This window comes from Coregonus lavaretus, assembly GCF_964263955.1.
Source record: "Coregonus lavaretus genome assembly, chromosome: 30".
In the NCBI taxonomy this organism is placed as follows: Eukaryota; Metazoa; Chordata; class Actinopteri; order Salmoniformes; family Salmonidae; genus Coregonus; species Coregonus lavaretus.
In genome coordinates this window covers 16,923,905-16,938,861 of record NC_140017.1, presented here as the reverse complement: position 1 = coordinate 16,938,861, position 14,957 = coordinate 16,923,905, and the positions used below count along the sequence as shown (strand labels likewise).

Below are 14,957 nucleotides of genomic sequence, written 5' to 3'. Positions count from 1 at the left end.
GCTCATTTGCACCCCAGTATCTCTATTTGCACATCATCTCTTGCACATCTATCATTCCAGTGTTAATACTAATTGTAATTATTTTGCACTATGGCCTATTTATTGCCTTACCTCCATAACTTGCTACATTTGCACACACTGTATATATATTTTCTGTTGTATTTTTGACTTTATGTTTTGTTTTACCCCATATGTAACTCTGTGTTGTTGTTTTTATCGCACTGCTTTGCTTTATCTTGGCCAGGTCGCAGTTGTAAATGAGAACTTGTTCTCAACTGTCTTGCCTGGTTAAATAAAGGTAAAAAAAACAAAAACATGTCTCTTAACGTGTTGCTCTGTTATTCTGTGCTCCAGGATCCTGTTGTGTATGGCAGCTTGTCTTGCCTGAGGAACTCCACCAGTGATTTGTCCAACACCTACACTACTGCTCTAATGGCCTACACCTTTACCCTGCCAGGGAACATGGAGACCCGGGCACAGCTTCTGCAGCACCTGGACACGATCGCATTACAAGAGGGTGAGACATATCCTGGTCCAAGATCTGTTTGTGCTATCATGACTTAATAGAGTTAGTCAATGGAGTAATCCCAATAGTGCAAACCCTCCACCCGCCTGGCTCTCCAAATATGCTCAATCAAACACCCAAAGCATTTTATAGAACACAAATACAATTTGAACTCAGTTTTTGTCAAATAATTCATTGTGGGGGTCAGAGAAGAACTGTGTATCCTGTATAGTGATGAATAAGCTAGCCCTATTTTCTCTCTCTGTGTGTTTGTGTGTGTTTGTGTCTGTGTGTGTGTGCGCGCGCGCTCCTCGTCCCTCAGGGGGTCTCCTGCACTGGACTCAGACCTCCTCAGAGACCTCAGCCTCCCTGGCAGTGGAGATCAGCTCCTACGTTCTGCTGGCTTCCCTCAGTGCCTCCCCTCTGTCTACCACTGACCTGGGCTACGCCTCCCGCATCATCAGGTGGCTGGTGAGGCAGCAGAACGCCTACGGAGGCTTCTCCTCCACACAGGTATACTTCCAAAACACCTCTGGTCCGAAATGGCACCCTGTGCTGTGCACTAGTAATGAGGCATTATTACCTTGACTTTTACCAGATCACAGGCATGTGTGTGCTTCTTGTCATGTCAAGCCTGATGAGTCTAACTTCCACTGAAATGGAGCCTAGAAATCATAATGGATGGAAATGGGAAATAGTCACTCTATGAACTGACCAATGTAAAAATCGACCCTTTCTGTAAAATGTGATAGTTTCATTATTTTTGAACAGATTTGTCTGTGTTCTATTGGTGTTTAGGACACAGTGGTGGCCCTCCAGGCCCTAGCTCTCTACTCCGCCAGGGTGTTCAGTAGAGAGGGCACCAGCACAGTGACAGTACAGTCTCCCAGTGGGGGACAGCACCTTTTCGAAGTTAACCAAAACAACAAGCTTCTCTACCAGGAGAGGGCGATGCAGGACACAGAAGGGAAGTACAGTGTGGAAGTGAAGGGCAGTGCTTGTGCCTCAGTGCAGGTCAGTGAATACACATCTCTCCTCCCAATCCTATGTTGCCAAAATACGGTTTAATCTATCACTAAAGCTACAGTCTGGGAATGTTTTTTCTGCAAAACAGCAGCCCTGTGCCACTTGATTTGGTATACAACTGAGGCAGTGGAGGCTGCTGAGGGGAGGACGGCACATAATAATGGGTGGAACAGAGCAAATGGAATAGCATCAAACACATGGACACCATGTGTTTGATGTATTTGCTACCATTCCACTAATTCCGCTCCAGCCATTACCACGAGCCTGTCCTCCCCAATTAAGGTGCCACCAACCTCCTGTGAGCTGAGGGATGGGGCTGGGGAAATGTAACTCCTCAAGAACCATTGTTATATTATTCAAGACTCAATGGTTACAATTGAAGAATTTAAGTAACCATCATACAGATATCCAGAGCCCAGACTGTTGATTGAAGAAGCCTCTCCTGACTTTTTCTATTTTTCTTTCCCAGGTGGCGCTCCACTACAACATCCCTACTCCTACTGACAGCACAACGCTCAACATCAAGGTGAAGCCAGAGGTCGACTGCAACAGCAACTCTTTGAGACCCAGAGTCACGCTAAAACTTCAATCTCAGTAAGAATGAATGGCCATTTGCATTCACAAAAGCATTCTTTGAATAGATTTATCAATAACACTCCAAAGTGTTATTATGGAGCATGTCTTCCAGAATGGACTTGACCCAAATTACTTGGTTTCCTATTGGAAAGGTTGGTGGCACCTTAATTGGCGAGAACGGGCTCGTGGTAATGGCTGGAGCGGAATAGGTGGAATTGTATCAAATACATCAAACACATGGTTTCCAGCTGTTTGATGCAATTCCATTCCAGCCATTATTATGAGCCGTCCTCCCCTCAGCAGCCTCCACTGGTTTCTACCTAGGCTTTGATCAGTAACAGTTTGAAAACATATCAGGCAACCTGGTCTTTTTATGGCTAAAATAATCAAATTAGTTTGGTTATTGTTTATCAAAATCAAACTTTGATATCACAGGCATCTCTTTGCTTTCACAGATATCATGGAAAGGAGCTGACCACCAATATGATTATAGTGGATTTGAAAATGCTGTCTGGTTTTGCCCCAGACCCAGAGTCTTTGGGGAGGGTGAGTTTTTTAAATAACATACGTTTATGGTGTTACCTGTGACCTTTCTCCATGTAGCTCTTGCCTCTCATCTGTGAACCTTTCTGATACTGACCTTTTTTGTCTATAGAATAACTATCTTCAAAGTAATGACTTGGTACGTCGGTTGTAAGATGAAAGCTTATTTTTAGTAATAATACTGGTTCACGTTACATTTTGCCACGTTAGATTCTAAAAAACAATAAAAGAAAGTTGCTAGGATAATCACTTGTCACTTGTACATAACTGGCGCGTTCCCATTTTTGTTACTTCCTGTCGCAAGGCATTCTGTTATTTGCAGTCAATAGCGTAATCCAATACTAACCAATACAACAGAAATATGTACATACTGTAGTTCATTCAATCTCCATCACGTGAATTCTAATACAATTACTATTGTACATACAATATGTAAATAACTGTAAAATAAAAATATATTCAGATACAGCTCAATAAATTAACAGTAAACATTAACTCTGTAACCCATTAAAGTTACAACATTGTCGATGCAATATGAATGATCAGTGAATGGCTTGTCTTCACAGCTGAGAGGTTCACTTCTAGTGGATCGTGTCGATACTAAAGATGACCATGTGTTAATGTACTTGAGAGAGGTGAGACCAAACCATCCATCAGTTTGAAACAGTGCACATAACACTCAATGTAATGGAATTAATTTGTGTGGAATGTCCTTCAATGTCAGCAAAGCTGAAATTACACTTCTGCTTGGAGGGTTTAAATACTTGTAACCAAAATGCTTTTTTTTTCTCCCAACAGTTACCGTCACTATTCCAACCTTTCAACCACACCCTGGACATCATACAGGAGCTCCCAGTACAGAATCTAAAGCCTGCGGTGGTCAAGATCTATGACTACTACCAGCCAAGTAAGTTTATATCTAACCTTCCCCAAGATGTATTTTCCCCTCTGCTTTTTAGTAACATTTAGTTAACTTGTGTTCATTTACTGAGACTTACCTGTATTTTTGGTTTTATTCAGGTGACCAGGCAGAGACAGAATATGTCTTCCCTTGCAAGTAGGGGTTACAAGCTGGTGAACTATCTGGAATTATTGGTAATTTTATATAGCTGGCCTGACCCATATACTATATGTGATATACATCATTTAGTTAACTGGGTCAATATTCCTTTATTCATTTTACCTAAATGCTGGCCAATTTGTTATTACAGAATTATTTACATGGCCCTATTCATTGTATTTGCCGCTCTGCAGATGTAAGAAGAAAATGACATTAACAGAGGTCACACATGCAACCCTTGAGGCATCTTTCAAGATCTCAAGTAAAGGATGTAACTTACTGGAATTAAAGTTTTTCATTAAAAATCTATTCTTGAGCATTTTCTCGTGTAGGTTTTGATGTCACACTATGGCAAGCAATGAGTTCAAAGGTTTAGGCTCAGGAGACAAGGGGAATATTGAAAGGCTTTATGTAAGACAGTAAGTCTCTTCCTGGGGAACTAGTACCCATGGATGTACCTGGCCTATCCAACAGGGGGTACTTGGGAAGACTTATGAGCTATATGTAATTGGGAGTCCAGTAAACATAAAAGATCTACAAATTGTTTTTGTTAAGTTCCAGAGAGCTGCAATGTGCTGTTAATCGGTGTTGCCAACTGTACAAAGGTGTGTAAATGTTATTTCTCAATTTTGCTCAAAGCTTTTGGTTCTCAGCTTTTTTCTTCCTCCATCTGTAATCATCATGGGCCCCTGTAGTAATAATCAAGGTGTGGTTCTCTTTTATTTCTCATCAGGGAATGGGATCCAGGAAATCCACTCACTCTAAATCCCTTCAACAAATATCTTACAAGGGGATGCGTCCTGTCCTGATCATTCCCATAATGAGTCGTGGCTATAATCTCTATTATGAATATCTCCTAATAATTTATTGAGCTAATTGAGCATGGAAAGATGTAATCGAAAACATCTCACAAATCCATTTAGAGAAAGAGTAACAGAACAATCGAGATAACACAAACAGATACTATAGAGCCCTGTTGTTGACAACACAGCTCACTAAATATATTAACAAATATATCAAAACATATAATGAGAATTATGAACATATGAGTATGCTGTGAAAAACAGTACTTTTGAAGAGTAGCAAGACTCCTCATGACTTAACAATGGGAAATTAAAAACGTCCTTGTTATGGGTTAACAAGTGTACATGCTGATCTGATATCAAGAAAGAGTATTCAATCACACTCCACTTTAGATGTCAATAAAATACATCCTGTTTTTTGCTCAGAGAAGCTGCAACACAAGCCCACTTGATTGGACAGTAGCTCTTTAAACCCCCTCCCCCCTCCCAACTCCTCTTATTTTTCCTTCTGCTCTCTTCATTTGTGCCCTGCCCAGCCTACAACAGTGATTCTCACATTTCTGGGCTCTTATATTGCCATATACTGTACATATTGCATTGCTGAAGCTAGAACGACGTGAACATCGAAGACAGCCCTGAAATACAGTCAACAGTGACAACGGTAAGATAAGACAAGATCAGGTGTGGCTTAAAGATGGCGGAATGAATACAGCTGTGCAGATCACGTCAAGATAAACACGTAATATTCAATATCTGTACGTTTGACTAAATATTAGCACTTAACTCCACATACTCGTGGGTAATACCCTTCAATATGGATAACAACACAAAACAAATTATAAGGCTAGTGACATTTATTGACCAATATCACCAAAACAATCAACACCCAAACATGACGGAGAGTAAACATGGAGAACCAATCCCCCCAAAAAAACGACAGTCCTCGACGGACACAGAAAATGGATCCTTTTCTCCATCCGGAATGGTAAGGGTGGAAACCAATCTGTTACAGTCGATAAATGATAAACTGGGCATACTTGATTTACACTACCAGTCAAAAGTTTGGACACACCTACTCATTCAAGGGTTTTACTTTATTTTTTAAATATTTATTACTTTGTAGAATAATAGTGAAGACATCAAAACTATGAAATAACACATGGAATCATGTAATAAACAAAAAAGTGTTAAACAAATCAAAATATATTTTATATTTGAGATTCTTCAAATAGCCACCCTTTGCCTTGATGAAAGCATTGCACACTCTTGGCATTCTATCAACCAGCTTCACCTGGAATGTTTTTCCAACAGTCTTGAAGGAGTTCCCACATATGCGGAGTACTTGTTGGCTGCTTTTCCTTCACTCTGCCGTCCGACTCATCCAAAACCATCTCAATTGGGTTGGGGTCGGGGGATTGTGGAGGCCAGGTCATCTGATGCAGCACTCCATCACTCTCCTTCTTGGTAAAATTGACCATACACAGCATGGAGGTGTGTTGGGTCATTGTCCTGTTGAAAAACAAATGATAGTCCCACTAAGCCCAAACCAGGTGGGAGGGCGTATCGCTGCAGAATGCTGTGGTAGCCATGCTGGTTAAGTGTGCCTTGAATTCTAAATAAATCACAGACAGTGTCACCAGCAAAGCACCCCCACACCATAACACCTCCTCCTCCATGCTTTATGGTGGGAAATACACATGCGGAGATCATCCGTTCACCCACACCGCGTTTCACAAAGAGACAGCGGTTGGAACCAAAAATCTCAAATTTGGACTCCAGACCAAAGGACACATTTCTACCATTCTAATGTCCATTGCTCGTATTTCTTGGCCCAAGCAAGTCTCTTCTTCTTATTGGTGTCGTTTAGTAGTGGTTTCTTTGCTGCAATTTGATCATGAAGACATGATTCACACAGTCTCCTCTGAACAGTTGATGTTGAGATGTGTCTGTTACTTGAAATCTTTGAAGCATTTATATGGGCTGCAATTTCTGAGGCAGGTAACTCTAATGAACTTATCCTCTGCAGCAGAGGTAAATCTGGGTCTTCCATTCTTGTGGTGGTCCTCATGAGAGCCAGTTTCATCATAGCGCTTGATGGTTTTTGCGACTGCACTTGAAGAAACTTTCAAAGTTCTTGAAATGTTCCGTATTGACTGACCATGTCTTAAAGTAATGATGGACTGTCATTTCTTTTTGCTCATTTGCCCCACACCCACCTTGTCACAACACAACTGATTGGCTCAAATGCATTAAGAAGGAAATAAATTCCACAAATTAACTTTTAAGAAGGCACATCTGTTAATTGAAATCCATTCCAGGTGACTACCTCTTGAAGCTAGTTGATAGAATGCCAATAATGTGCAAAGCTGTCATCAAGGCAAAGGGTGGCTATTTGAAGAATCTCAAATATAACATATATTTTGATTTGCTTAACACTTTTTTGGTTTCTACATGATTCCATATGTGTTATTTCATAGTTTTGATGTCTTCACTATTATTCTACAATGTAAAAAATAGTAAAAATAAAGACAAACCCTTGAATGAGGAGGTGTGTCCAAGTTTTTGGCTGGTAGTGTATATACACATATATTTTTTAAATATTATTTTCCACTAACCCTACCACCCCTCCCCTAATTGGAGTAAACTAATGAACAACAACACTTAGGCTTCTACTTCCAGATTATACATACTATATACATTTTACGGACACAATCTTTTTTACAAAAGTTATATTTTGTTTGTTTTTAGTCCTGTCTTTCTGATGTCCATCCAGTTTGATTTCTATTTGCCATATATTTCTAACTGTGCTGTTCCACAAAAGGTCTGAACCTATATACATTTTACGGACGCAGTATATTTTACAGGAGTTACCTAGTTGTTATTAACTATTTTGCAATCTATATGGCACATCTGTCAATTATTGGGTCCTTAAATGAAACTGGTATACTTTTCTATTCATCACAATTTTCTTTAACCAATTTTAGTCTTTAATGCAGGGCCGACAAACAAGTTCCTTGCCTCTTCCATTTTTGCGGTAATGCTGCAATTTGTTGGTTGTAATTTTGGGTAGAGCAGACATTTCCATATATTTGTGTTAGCTGCATGTGTGACATAACTCCACCAGTCCTATTTATGATATCATTTACAAAGATGATACCTTTTTTTAAATCATGTTTTTTTTTAAATCAATTACTATATTTGAGTTTAACCACAATATTTGTTGTATTATTTGTTCTGTCTTTTCTGGTGGATTATACTGAAATTGCAACCAACTTTCTATGGCTTGTTTTAAAAATAGCGATATTTTGGAGATTATTTCGTTTTCAAATAACTGAAAGTGAGAGGTTGTAATCTGAATAAATGGGGAAAAAAAGGCCAGTTGAAGTCAGAAGTTTACATACACCTTAGCCAAATACATTTAAACTCAGTTTTTCACAATTCCTGACATTTAATCCTAGTAAAAATTCCCTGTCTTAGGTCAGTTAGGATCACCACTTCATTTTAAGAATGTGAAATGTCAGAATAATAGTAGAGAGAATGATTTATTTCAGCTCTAATTTCTTTCATCACAAGTGGGTCAGAAGTTTACATACACTCAATTAGTATTTGTTAGCATTGCCTTTAAATTGTTTGACTTGGGTCAAACATTTTGGGTAGCCTTCCACAAGCTTCCCACAATAAGTTGGGTGAATTTTGGCCCATTCCTCCTGACAGAGCTGGTGTAACTGAGTCAGGTTTGTAGGCCTCCTTACTCGCACACGCTTTTTCAGTTCTGCCCACACATTTTCTATAGGATTGAGGTCAGGGCTTTGTGATGGCCACTCCAATACCTTGACTTTGTTGTCCTTAAGCCATTTTGCCACAACTTTGGAAGTATGCTTGGGGTCATTGTCCATTTGGAAGACCCATTTGCGACCAAGCTTTAACTTCCTGACTGATGTCTTGAGATGTTGCTTCAATATATCCACATAATTTTCCTTCCTCATGATGCCATCTATTTTGTGAAGTGCACCAGTCCCTCCTGCAGCAGAGCACCCCCACAGCATGATGCTGCCACCCCGTGTTTCACGGTTGGGATGGTGTTCTTCAGCTTGCAAGCCCCCCCTTTTTCCTCCAAACATAACGATGGTCATTATGGCCAAACAGTTCTATTTTTGTTTCATCAGACCAGAGGACATTTCTCCAAAAAGTACAATCTTTGTCCCCATGTGCAGTTGCAAACCGTAGACTGGCTTTTTAATGGTGGTTTTGGAGCAGTGGCTTCTTCCTTGCTGATCGGACTTTCAGGTTATGTCGATATAGGACTCGTTTTACTGTGGATATAGATACTTTTGTACCTGTTTCCTTCAGCATCTTCACAAGGTCCTTTGCTGTTGTTCTGGGATTGATTTGCACTTTTCGCACCAAAGTACGTTCATCTCCAGGAGACAGAACGTGTCTCCTTCCTGAACGGTATGACGGCTGCGTGGTCCCATGCTGTTTATACTTGCGTACTATTGTTTGTACAGATGAACGTGGTACCTTCAGGTGTTTGGAAATTGCTCCCAAGGATGAACCAGACTTGTGGAGGTCTACAATTTGTTTTCTGAGGTCTTGGCTGATTTCTTTTGATTTTCCCATGATGTCAAGCAAAGAGGCACTGAGTTTGAAGGTAGGCCTTGAAATAAATCCACAGGTACACCTCCAATTGACTCAAATGGTGTCAATTCGCCTATCAGAAGCTTCTAAAGCCATGACATCATGTTCTGGAATTTTCCAAGCTGTTTAAAGGCACAGTCAACTTAGTGTATGTAAACTTCTGACCCACAGGAGTTGTGATACAGTGAATTATAAGTTAAATAATATGTATGTAAACAATTGTTGGAATTTGTGGAGTGGTTGAAAAACGAGTTTTAATGACTCCAACCCAAGTGTATTGTCACGCCCTGGCTCTGGGGACACTTGTATGTTGAGCCAGGGTGTGCATTTCTTTTGTTTATTTAGTATGTGTATTTCTATGTTGGCCTGAGTGGCTCCCAATCAGAGGCAACGAGTGTCAGCTGTCGTTGGTTGTCTCTGATTGGGAGCCATATTTAAACTGTCTGTTTCCCGTTTGTGGGATCTTGTTTCAAGTCTGTTTATGTTAGACCGTGAACTGTCACGTATCGTTTGTTGTTTTGATCGTGTCTCTATTAAAGAGTATGTTTGCCTGCAACGCTGCGCCTTGGTCCTCTATGTATGACGATCGTGACAGAAGATCCCACCTCGACTGGATCAAGCAGCGTGACGAGGAGAGAGGATGGACTTGGGAAGAGATGAGTGCAAGTCTGGCAAGAGGGATGGAGGCCTTGGCCACGGGTAGGAGTGAAGCCCATAACATTTTTAGGGGGGGGCTAACGCCGTGGACGACGGGGCAGCAGGAGGCCGCCAGGTTACGGGAGTCACTGGTCACCAGGGGGAAGGAGGATGTAGAGGCACGGCGAGAGGTACTGGCGTGTGTTGCCAGTCCGGTCCGGCCTGTTCCTGATCCCCACGTAGGGCCAGTGGTGTGTGTTCCCAGTACGGTCCGGCCTGTTCCTGCCACGCGCACCGAGTCAGTGGTGCGCTTCGTCAGCCCGGCACGGCCCGCTCCTGCTCCCCGCACCAAGTCAGTGGTGCGTTTCGTCAGCCCGGCGCGGCCCGTTCCTGCTCCCCGCACCAAGTCAGTGGTGCGCTTCGTCAGCCCGGTCCGGCCCGCTCCTGCTCCCCGCACCAATTCAGTGGTGCGCTTCGTCAGCCCGGCACGGCCCGCTCCTGCTCCCCGCACCAAGTCAGTGGTGCGTTTCGTCAGCCCGGCGCGGCCCGTTCCTGCTCCCCGCACCAAGTCAGTGGTGCGCTTCGTCAGCCCGGTCCAGCCCACTCCTGCTCCCCGCACCAAGTCAGTGGTGCGTTTCGTCAGCCCGGCGCGGCCCGCTCCTGCTCCCCACACCAAGTCAGTGGTGCGCTTCGTCAGCCCGGCACGGCCCTTCCTGCTCCCCGCACCAAGTCAGTGGTGCGCTTCGTCAGCCCGGTCCGGCCCGTTCCTGCTCCCCGCACCAAGTCAGTGGTGCGTTTCGTCAGCCCGGCGCGGCCCGCTCCTGCTCCCCACACCAAGCCAGTGGTGTGCGTCGTCAGTCCGGCACGGCCCGTGCCTGTTCCACCGGTGGCTGGTCCGGCACCGGTCAGATGCTTCACGCCAGAGCTAGAGCAATCCGCTCCACCAGTGTGCAGTCCAGCTCCGGCCAGCGGGGCCAGACCGGACCAGGGGTACTTTGGGGGGTTGGAGAGGGAGCGGGGTTCAGGCCCGGAGCCGGATCCGCCGCCGAAGCGGAGTGCCCACCCGGTCCCTCCCCTGTGGTGTTTGGTGGGCGCGGTCGGAGTCCGTGCCTTTAGGGGGGGGTACTGTCATGCCCTGGCTCTGGGGACACTTGTATGTTGAGCCAGGGTGTGCATTTCTTTTGTTTATTTAGTATGTGTATTTCTATGTTGGCCTGAGTGGCTCCCAATCAGAGGCAACGAGTGTCAGCTGTCGTTGGTTGTCTCTGATTGGGAGCCATATTTAAACTGTCTGTTTCCCGTTTGTGGGATCTTGTTTCAAGTCTGTTTATGTTAGACCGTGAACTGTCACGTATCGTTTGTTGTTTTGATCGTGTCTCTATTAAAGAGTATGTTTGCCTGCAACGCTGCGCCTTGGTCCTCTATGTATGACGATCGTGACAGAAGATCCCACCTCGACTGGATCAAGCAGCGTGACGAGGAGAGAGGATGGACTTGGGAGGAGATGAGTGCAAGTCTGGCAAGAGGGATGGAGGCCTTGGCCACGGGTAGGAGTGAAGCCCATAACATTTTTAGGGGGGGGCTAACGCCGTGGACGACGGGGCAGCAGGAGGCCGCCAGGTTACGGGAGTCACTGGTCACCAGGGGGAAGGAGGATGTAGAGGCACGGCGAGAGGTACTGGCGTGTGTTGCCAGTCCGGTCCGGCCTGTTCCTGATCCCCACGTAGGGCCAGTGGTGTGTGTTCCCAGTACGGTCCGGCCTGTTCCTGCCACGCGCACCGAGTCAGTGGTGCGCTTCGTCAGCCCGGCACGGCCCGCTCCTGCTCCCCGCACCAAGTCAGTGGTGCGTTTCGTCAGCCCGGCGCGGCCCGTTCCTGCTCCCCGCACCAAGTCAGTGGTGCGCTTCGTCAGCCCGGTCCGGCCCGCTCCTGCTCCCCGCACCAATTCAGTGGTGCGCTTCGTCAGCCCGGCACGGCCCGCTCCTGCTCCCCGCACCAAGTCAGTGGTGCGTTTCGTCAGCCCGGCGCGGCCCGTTCCTGCTCCCCGCACCAAGTCAGTGGTGCGCTTCGTCAGCCCGGTCCAGCCCACTCCTGCTCCCCGCACCAAGTCAGTGGTGCGTTTCGTCAGCCCGGCGCGGCCCGCTCCTGCTCCCCACACCAAGTCAGTGGTGCGCTTCGTCAGCCCGGCACGGCCCTTCCTGCTCCCCGCACCAAGTCAGTGGTGCGCTTCGTCAGCCCGGTCCGGCCCGTTCCTGCTCCCCGCACCAAGTCAGTGGTGCGTTTCGTCAGCCCGGCGCGGCCCGCTCCTGCTCCCCACACCAAGCCAGTGGTGTGCGTCGTCAGTCCGGCACGGCCCGTGCCTGTTCCACCGGTGGCTGGTCCGGCACCGGTCAGATGCTTCACGCCAGAGCTAGAGCAATCCGCTCCACCAGTGTGCAGTCCAGCTCCGGCCAGCGGGGCCAGACCGGACCAGGGGTACTTTGGGGGGTTGGAGAGGGAGCGGGGTTCAGGCCCGGAGCCGGATCCGCCGCCGAAGCGGAGTGCCCACCCGGTCCCTCCCCTGTGGTGTTTGGTGGGCGCGGTCGGAGTCCGTGCCTTTAGGGGGGGGTACTGTCATGCCCTGGCTCTGGGGACACTTGTATGTTGAGCCAGGGTGTGCATTTCTTTTGTTTATTTAGTATGTGTATTTCTATGTTGGCCTGAGTGGCTCCCAATCAGAGGCAACGAGTGTCAGCTGTCGTTGGTTGTCTCTGATTGGGAGCCATATTTAAACTGTCTGTTTCCCGTTTGTGGGATCTTGTTTCAAGTCTGTTTATGTTAGACCGTGAACTGTCACGTATCGTTTGTTGTTTTGATCGTGTCTCTATTAAAGAGTATGTTTGCCTGCAACGCTGCGCCTTGGTCCTCTATGTATGACGATCGTGACATGTATGTAAACTTCCGACTTCAACTGTAAGTATAACTTTTGTATGACTGACGCCTTTAGTGAGAGGTCTAATGCTTTAATATTTAATAATTTCTACCCTCTGAATTCATAATCATTATATAATTAGCCGTTTTTCATTTTGTCTGGCTTGCCATTCCAAATAAAATGGAATGTTTTTTGCTCATATAATTTAAAAAACAGGTCGCTAGGTGTAGGCAAGACCATAAGCAAATAGGTAAATTAGGATGTGACTAAAGAGTTAATCAGGGTGATTTTTCCACAAATAGACAGGTATTTTCCTTTCCATGGTAGCAAGATCTTATCTATTTTTGCTACCTTTCTATTAAAATGTATTGGATTGAGATAATTTCTTTCTTTCGGGATATGTATACCGAGTATGTCCACATCACCGTCAGACTATTTTATTGGTAAACTACACGATAATGTAAAAGTTGTATTTCTTTGATATCCAATACGTAATATAGTACACTTATCATAATTTGGTTGTAATCCAGAGAGGTTTGTGCTGTCTTGCCTTGATTGACCCTACCTGGGCAATGGAGCCAATGGAGTAATCACAAAAGTGCAAACCCTCCGCACGTCTGGCACTCTAGATAGTCTCAATTAAATTAGTAATTCAAAGAACTCCGGTGTCTGTCAAAATTAATTGGGGAGATCAGAGAATAACTTTGTATTCTGTATAATGATGAATAAACTAGTCCTCTCTCTCTCTCTCTCTCTCTCTCTCTCTCTCTCTCTCTCTCTCTGTGTATGTGTGTGTTCCTCATCCCTCAGGGGGTCTCCTGCACTGGACTCAGACCTCCTCAGAGACCTCAGCCTCCCTGGCAGTGGAGATCAGCTCCTACGTTCTGCTGGCTTTCCTCAGTGCCTCCCCTCTGTCTACCACTGACCTGGGCTACGTCTCCCACATCGTCAGGTGGCTGGTGAGGCAGCAGAACGCCTACGGAGGCTTCTCCTCCGCACAGGTATACTTCCAAAACACCTCTGGTCCGAAATGGCACCCTGTGCTGTGCACTAGTAATGAGGCATTATTACCTTGACTTCACCACAGGCATGTATGTGTTTCTTGTCATGTCAAGCCTGGCAAAACTAACTTCCACTGAAATGGAGGCAAGAAATCATAATGAATAGAAATGGGAAATAGTCACTCTAGGAGCTGACCAATATAAAAATCTACACTTTCTGTAAAATGGGGTATTCTCTTTAATTTTGAACAGATTTTTCTGTGGTCTGTTGGTGTTTGTGTTTAGGACACAGTGGTGGCCCTCCAGGCCCTAGCTCTTGAGGGAGATTTTTTAGTGATGAGATACAACTGATTTATTCACGAACATATAGTTAGAATTCTCTGTTGCTAGGTAAGAACTTAATTGGGTCATTTCACTGTGTTTGTGTGTCTGTGAAGTGGGAATCTGACCTAGGGTCGAATTGCTCGCTCTTACCTAAACCCATGGCTGTCCTACGTTATCAGAGACTGAAACCAGACTGTGGCCTTTTGCCTCTCTCGTCAAACAAAGTGTAAAGAGCGGTGCCAGGGTTGAACAGAGAGCAGGCTAAACCTTTGTCTCTCCTTGGCTATCTTCTTGATTGATTACAGCATGATGGGGTGGGGTTTGTGTATGTTTGAAAGATGAAGTGTGAACCTGTCATGTCCAACAATCAGTCTTCAGGTCAAGCCCGGGAGAGCCGGGGTTGAACAGTTTAAACTGAACATGAGTGTTTTTGCATGACAAGGGCGTGATTGATTGTAATAATATTGTTTCTAAACAATATAGTCCCCTGTAGCTCAGTTGGTAGAGCATGGCGCTTGCAACACCAGGGTTGTGGGTTCGTTTCCCACGGAGGGCCAGTATGAAAAATTTATGCACTAACTGTAAGTCGCTCTGGATAGGAGCGTCTGCTAAATGACTAAATTGTAAACTGAATGACAGTCGAATTTAGCTGTCATCATAGACAAAGGAAGTGGGCGGAGCGATAGAGAGCGGGAAACTGAAGAGGGAGGGATTTTAAGATAGGATGTGTGTGAATGATACTATATAGAGGGGAAGCAGAGAGAGAGAAGAAAGGCTACTCTGCAGACCAGCACGGCTTTGTTGAATTGTAATAAAGTCAAATCTAGATTCTACAAAAACTCTGGAAGAACTTTGATTTTTAATAAAGTATAGTGATTATTTTCCACATCACTCTCTACTCCACCAGGGTGTTCAGTAGAGAGGGCACCAGCACA

The 14,957-nt window shown here is 45.0% G+C and overlaps 1 pseudogene across 1 annotated transcript in view; it reads left to right on the top strand.

Annotated features, from left to right (window-relative positions):
• Window positions 1-4,015, top strand: part of LOC311105472 (alpha-2-macroglobulin-like) — a 41,374-nt pseudogene extending 37,359 nt beyond the window's left edge. The window contains exons 18-26 of the transcript in view: window positions 355-517; window positions 828-1,018; window positions 1,304-1,519; window positions 2,001-2,125; window positions 2,563-2,653; window positions 3,217-3,285; window positions 3,449-3,557; window positions 3,671-3,745; window positions 3,905-4,015. The product of the transcript in view is annotated as an alpha-2-macroglobulin-like (transcript). The remainder of the gene's footprint in view (window positions 1-354; window positions 518-827; window positions 1,019-1,303; window positions 1,520-2,000; window positions 2,126-2,562; window positions 2,654-3,216; window positions 3,286-3,448; window positions 3,558-3,670; window positions 3,746-3,904) is intronic.
• The last annotated feature ends 10,942 nt before the right edge of the window (window positions 4,016-14,957 follow it).